The sequence below is a fragment of the Manis javanica genome, chromosome 12, assembly GCF_040802235.1.
Source record: "Manis javanica isolate MJ-LG chromosome 12, MJ_LKY, whole genome shotgun sequence".
NCBI lineage: Eukaryota > Metazoa > Chordata > Mammalia > Pholidota > Manidae > Manis > Manis javanica.
The window spans coordinates 5,357,813-5,364,030 of NC_133167.1; the positions used below are offsets into that span (position 1 = coordinate 5,357,813).

The following is a 6,218-nucleotide window of genomic DNA, read 5'->3' on the forward strand; positions in this document are numbered from 1 at the left end:
TTTATACCCCAGAATGTGCGCTTACTTTCTGCTCAGCCACATTCTCCCAAAAGACACCTGCGTGACCTTATTGCTCTAAATCTTTCTGTCATGCCACAGCTCCTACCAGAGCAGGGAGTCAGCCTGGATCCCCTCGGCCCAATCTCTACTGCTTCCAAGAGGCCTCTCATCACTCGAAGCCCCCTCGCCCACGGGGGCTCCTCGGTGCTGAAGGGCAGGCCTCCCCCACATTACCAGCGGGCGTCCGAAGTGCCCCATGAAGTCGGCCTCCTTATGCGGCTGGGATGCCATTTAGCTGAAGGATCATATTGACTGAAGAGTCAACTGTTTTCCCCTGACCGTGTTTTCTATTCAATTATATATTTTTCTTGTCAATTTGTGGGATCTGTTTGCATAATGGGCAAATTAAATTTTGTATAATTTATGTGCTAAAAATATTTTCCAATCTATCATTTTTCTTTTAAGTTTATGGTATCATTTTATATATATATATATACATATGAATATGTATATACACATACACATGCATAATGTTATCTTTTTATATATGAGATAAAGATATATATGACATATTTATATACATACACACATATATCTTTTGCTAGCCAATGATTTCCTACTAAAAGTAATAAGGTTGCCCCATTCATAGTCTCCTGTTTTCTCTAATTTTATTAATTTTTCTTTGCTTTAGATCTTGAATTTTGCAAAAAGACAGTTTATAAACATCTAACAGTTCGATATTTTTAAACAGATCACTCCAAACCTGTATCCTTCTGTGAAAACATTGTATTTTAGGAAAACATGATTCTGAACAGAATCGAAACTTCCTGTTTGGTAAATGTTGATCATCAGAAATGTCATGTCTCCCGCATGTGGGTTTCTAGATCTGAAGCAGAGGGACGCCCATTTGTTTCGTGAAGCTGCCACCCCAGCCCCAGGCGGCCTCCTCCCCCCACCCCACCCCACCCCACCCGGGCCTTCTGTCAGCAGCGGCCACGTGGCCTGCAGCTCCTCCTCCTGACCAGTCTCTCGGCAGGTGTGGCTTCTCTAGGACAGCCCCCCTCACTTCCTCCCCCAGCAAAGAAGTCAGGTTTCTTCTATCCCTACAACCAGACCTACATGGAACTACTTGGTCAGATCTAAATTTAGAACTTTCTGTTCCTTGTAGGGTTGTTTTAAGTTTTAAGTTTCTATCTTAAAGGCAGAACCTATTCATTTAAAAAATAAAAAAGTGCTGTGATAAGTAAAAGTCCTCCCCAGGTGAACCCAGGGGGCGGGCTCACCCCATCGAGCTCCCGCCCCCACCTGGAGGACTCCTCTCCACTCCCGAAGCCACCGGACACAAAGGAGCCCCGGGGGCTCTAGGCACGTGTGAGCCACAGAGCCATGAGATGGTGGCCTTGGCTGCTGGCACAGGCGTCCCGGCGTCCCTCCCGGTCCCTGCGGGCTCTGGAGGGGACTCTTCTGCTCCAGGTGGTGTGGCGACCAGGGGGAGATCTGGACCCACAGCAGTCACCGAGCTGCGGGGTATGGACACGTGGAGGTGGGGAGAGCCCCAGGACGCCTAACAGGACATGCCCCTGTGCCTGCCCAGGTGTGTGGCTGGCTGCTGTGCAGCAAAGTTGTGGCAAAACTCCAGCCTGCTCGACCAGCCGAGCAGGAGTGGGGCATCCTAGTTGGGTCTGCCAGGCAGCCGGAGGATGTGAGAGAGGATGCCTGCTTATGGGCCAGTCCCTCCCCTTTGTCCAGAAATAGGCACACAATGAAGTCGCCTGATTCCAGATGGCAGCTGTCCCAGAAAAGCAGGTGCCCTGCGTGGTGGGGACACACACACACACATTAATAGAGCGATTTCCGTTCATGGTGCCGAAATCTGACTTCAGAAGAAGCCTCGGCTCACAGAGGGTGGAGAGAATCCAGGAATGGGGGCATTGTCTTTGCTCTAAAGAAAACCCCAAAGGGAGTAGTCATTTGGACACTCGATTTTGAATGGATGGAGCATAAAGCACAGCCGATGTACTGTCATCTAGGAAGGTGAGCGCTGAGCAGTGAAGGGCCACCGGAGGCAAGCTAACCAAGGAGTTCTTGGGGAGGCAGGGCTTTTGGCCATAGGTGCTTCACCCAACAAAGAGCCACCACTCATCCACTGAACACCCACGGTGATCAGGAACCCACGGTGATCAGGGGGCAGAAGGCGGGTGAGGCTCAGCCTCCCATCCACGGCGGGGAGGCAACTGGAGGCAGACAGCCACATGCTGTGGCCCCTGCCACCACGGAAGAACACAGGGGATGTCTTTGAGCTTTTCTTGGGGTGGGTGTTGTTACTCCAGGAGAAACCAGCAAATCTCCCTCCCTTCCTGCCCCTTTCCTTCACCACAAGCATGGACTGAGCACCTACTGTGCACGAGGGCGGCTGCGGGAGCAGGGAATGCGCTGACGCAGAAAACAGCCTCCCCCCTGGTACTTATGCTCTGATGGGACCGAGCAAACAACAGTCAAAGTAACAATCAGACAGTGGTAAGCACTGAGAAGGAAAATGAAGCAGGCCCAGGGACGAAAAGGCAGGGGGGGACCTGTTGTGGGGTGGCCTCCTGCAGAGGGACACTGGAACACTGGACTGCCCACACGGTGTCCATCTCTGGGACTTGGCCTGGGACAGCAAACGCCTCCCACCTCCTGGGACCCTCAAGGTGATTCCAGGGCTCCCTGGCTCACCAGACATGCCCGAGTGGTCCTCTGGGGCAGCCCACAGTGAGTGCCACAGCGTGGACCGACACCCAGGGCTCCCCTGTGCGGGGGAGGGGGGTAGGGGAAGGGCAGCCCAGCAGGGGTGGAGGTGTCCTGGCGTGATGTTCCAGGAAAGCCTCCCTCTCGCTGGTCCTCACGGCCTGTGGGATACTGATCCGGCCCCTCCCCTCGGAGTTCCCACAGCCCCAGCAGTGTCTCCCGGGGACTAGGCACCCAGCTGGGTCCACCCTGCACTGGAGCTGCTCATCAGCCTCCTTCCTGGGCGAGCACCTCAGCTTCCCGGCTGTGGCCGAGCAGCCCCACACCTGGGCCCACGTGCCCTCTGGAACCAGCATTCAGCAGGAAGCCAGAGGACAGAGGCAGCTCACCAAACAACCAGGACGCAGCGTTTAAACAGAGCCTCTTGGCACCGCCCAGAGATCTTACTGAGGCATTCCGCGGCATCTCATCCCGTGTTTATATGCTGGAAGTGCCAGATGGGGGGTGTCACAATGGACGTGAAAGCCTGAAATCACTGTGACGTTCCAGCAGACAGGAACAGTCATGGCGACCTGAAAGGATTTCTTTAAGATCGAGGAGTGCAGCCTGGGGAGGCCCGGAAAGTGATAGTTTGGCAAAGGAAGTGGGTTTTTGCACTCCAGCTGGTATCAGAGGGGTAGGGAGGCCAGAGGGGAATGACTCAGGAAGCGAAAATGGGTGTGCTGGGAATGGAGATAACAGCAGCTCAGAAATCTGGGAAGGGAATCCTCCAACTGCCTGCCGCTGACATGCAGAGACCACGGTTTTGAAGCCCTCCGCCCTCCCGGCCAGCCCAGCCCAGCAGAGCAGCCCACAAACTCCCCTTGGAGGTAACACGACAATCCTTGGGTGTCAGCCTTCGGCCAGCAGCCGAGGTGGCTCCGCTCCCCACAGCCACCAGTTTCTCCAAGTCTTTACCAGCAATCCTCCAGTTTGAAACCAAAAAAAGAAGGAGAGAATGTAGGGGCCAAGGGCAGGCTGCCCCAAAACGTGCCATTGTAACATATGAGCTGAAACAATCAAAGCCAAAGCCCGAAACTCAGAAAGACTCTTTGACCTTCCCTCGCCCATACACACACCTGCATGAAAAGAATTTAGGTGGAGGACCTGCCCCAGGGGGAGAGCTCTCACGTGGCTAGCTGTGTTCTCACGTGGACTCGGTGTGGTAGACAGGGAGGGATGTGGCCACGTCTGTTAAATTCCTCTCTGTGCCCTACTGTTTCTGTGTGGCCCATCATGTAAACACCAAACATTTACTCTTGTGTATTCCTGTGAAATGCTTCCCTTTTCCTTTGAAGTCCCAGACCCCGACCCACTTCTCTTTGGTTCAGGATGATATATCTGTACCTCCTTGTCCCCGGCTGTCTTTGGAATCTCATTTCTGTGGACTTCCCAGGTATGGAATTAAGCTGTTTTTTTTTCTCCTGTCCATCTGTTTCATACCAGTTTGGTTCTTAGAGCTGCTAGAAGAACCTTGAAGAGTAGAGGAAGATCCTTCTTCCCCGACACTGTCACACGAAAGAACATTTAGGGAAAATCACCAATGATATCTACAAGCTGCTGGGTGTACAGGATCCTCACACAGTTTCCAGCATAAGGTTGGCACACTTGTTTGAGTTCCAGGATGATTTTGTTTTAACCCTTATATTTCTCTTGTTATTTCGATGAGATTACAAGGCAGTGGGAGGAGTTGAACATACAGGCCAAATTCATCCCCTTTTCCCAGAACGATGCCTACATTTTGGCTCAGTCCACCTTTATTTGCCTCTTGATCTGCTGGCTCAGTCCCTCCAGGGGAGTGGCTAGGATGGAGGAGACAGAGCAGCAGCCCTCAGCCTTCTAGAACTTGCATCCCCAGCACAGCTTGGTAGTCCTGCCTGCAGGCTGGGGAGAGGTACACCCCAGAGCAGTCTGGCAGCACGGCCATTCTGTGCTCCATGTATCTCCAGTGCCATTTGGGGTTCCCAGGCATCTCACCCCCGTGCTAATGGCCTCCAGTATGGGTGATGGTCTTCCTTTCACGTGGATGCACAACACTCTTGGCCACCTTCCACATGTGCTCCTCCAACTCTGGTCTCCTCTCCCACCACCAGTTCACTCTATTTCAGATTATCCCCAAGCCTTGCAGCCCCTCCACATCCCCACTGCCATCTTTGCTGGAACCCAGACTCTCAAAAAGAGAGTGAATTCCTTCAACTTCCTGCCCCCGACAAGATCCATCACCCACACTCCTGTCCTTTTTCTCCGGGCTCTGGGGAGCTCACTGCCCTGCATGTGGTCCGGCCAGGGCCTCCTTGGGGACCTTGGATCCCGTGTCTCCTGTCCTGCGGGGCACACCTCCCCCGGGGCTCTACCTTCCCACCTGCTCTTCAACCCCTTCCTACCCAACAGAGACTTTCTCACTCCCAACAAGCATATTCCTGCTGCTTTCATCCTAAAAACATACACATATTTTTGAAAAGTTTGCAAGTTGGGAAAAATATAGAGGAGAGGAAAGTAGCGTGCATGCTTCCACCACTGTTTCAGGGCCCAGCACACGTGACTGTGAAACATTCATACTATAGCCTTTCCACAATCTCCCGTATATTTGTTGTTCCTTGAAACCCTGTGATACACAGTTCTGCATGCTGTTTTACTTAAAATTACATCCTACATATATTCACATTTCACAAAAATTCTTCATAGAAAAATGTAAATGGCTTAAACAAAAAATTTCTCTGGTCAATACATCACACTTAACCTTTAACATTTCCTTTTGCGGGTTACTTCGTTTAGTTACCACGTTTCTACATTATAAATAATGCAGAAATCAACAAAGTGGATGCATAACTCTCTGCCCTCATTTTAGCTTCCCGGAGGATGTGTTTCCAGAATGGAATTATGGGCTCACGGGTATGAATGAACATGTCTAGTGCTCTTGATGCCAGTTTCTGAATTCCTTTCCAGAAAAGTTGGTCAGTTAGCATTCACATCAGCAGCTTCTGAATCCAAGGAGCCTTTCAAGGTCACTGTTAATGCCCTTTGCTCATTGGTTTAACATTATTGCACTGTTCTTATCCAACCTGTATTGATTCTTCATTAATTAGGGATATTAGCCTCTTGTCTTTCATATTTGTTACCAATATTTCCCCACTTTCGTTTCCTAATATGGAGAAATTGTTTGTTGTAGATCTGTAATAAAATACAGTGATTTTTTAATTTAAGCAGATGTTTTTTCTAGTGTTCTGTAGTTTTCCAATTTAAAATGCATTTAGGATTTTTTTCCTATGGTATAAGGTGAGGATCTAGTTTTTCTCCCTAAATAGTCAATCTATTTACTCATTATTTTTGCTAGCATTCATGCATATTTTTGTTTTCATATCAAAGTTACTATGCTACATACATATATTTCCTAATATTAAATTATTCTGCTTCTCTAATATAAATTCAGCTTGATTTTAACGTTATCTTTT

General features: G+C 50.0%; 1 long non-coding RNA gene across 1 annotated transcript; it reads left to right on the forward strand.

Annotated features, from left to right (window-relative positions):
* Nucleotides 1-1,342: 1,342 nt before the first annotated feature.
* LOC140844909 (uncharacterized) lies at nt 1,343-5,897 on the forward strand. The gene is made up of 3 exons (XR_012123443.1): nt 1,343-3,596; nt 4,213-4,364; nt 5,615-5,897. It is a non-coding gene; the product is annotated as an uncharacterized lncRNA (long non-coding RNA).
* Nucleotides 5,898-6,218: the final 321 nt, after the last annotated feature.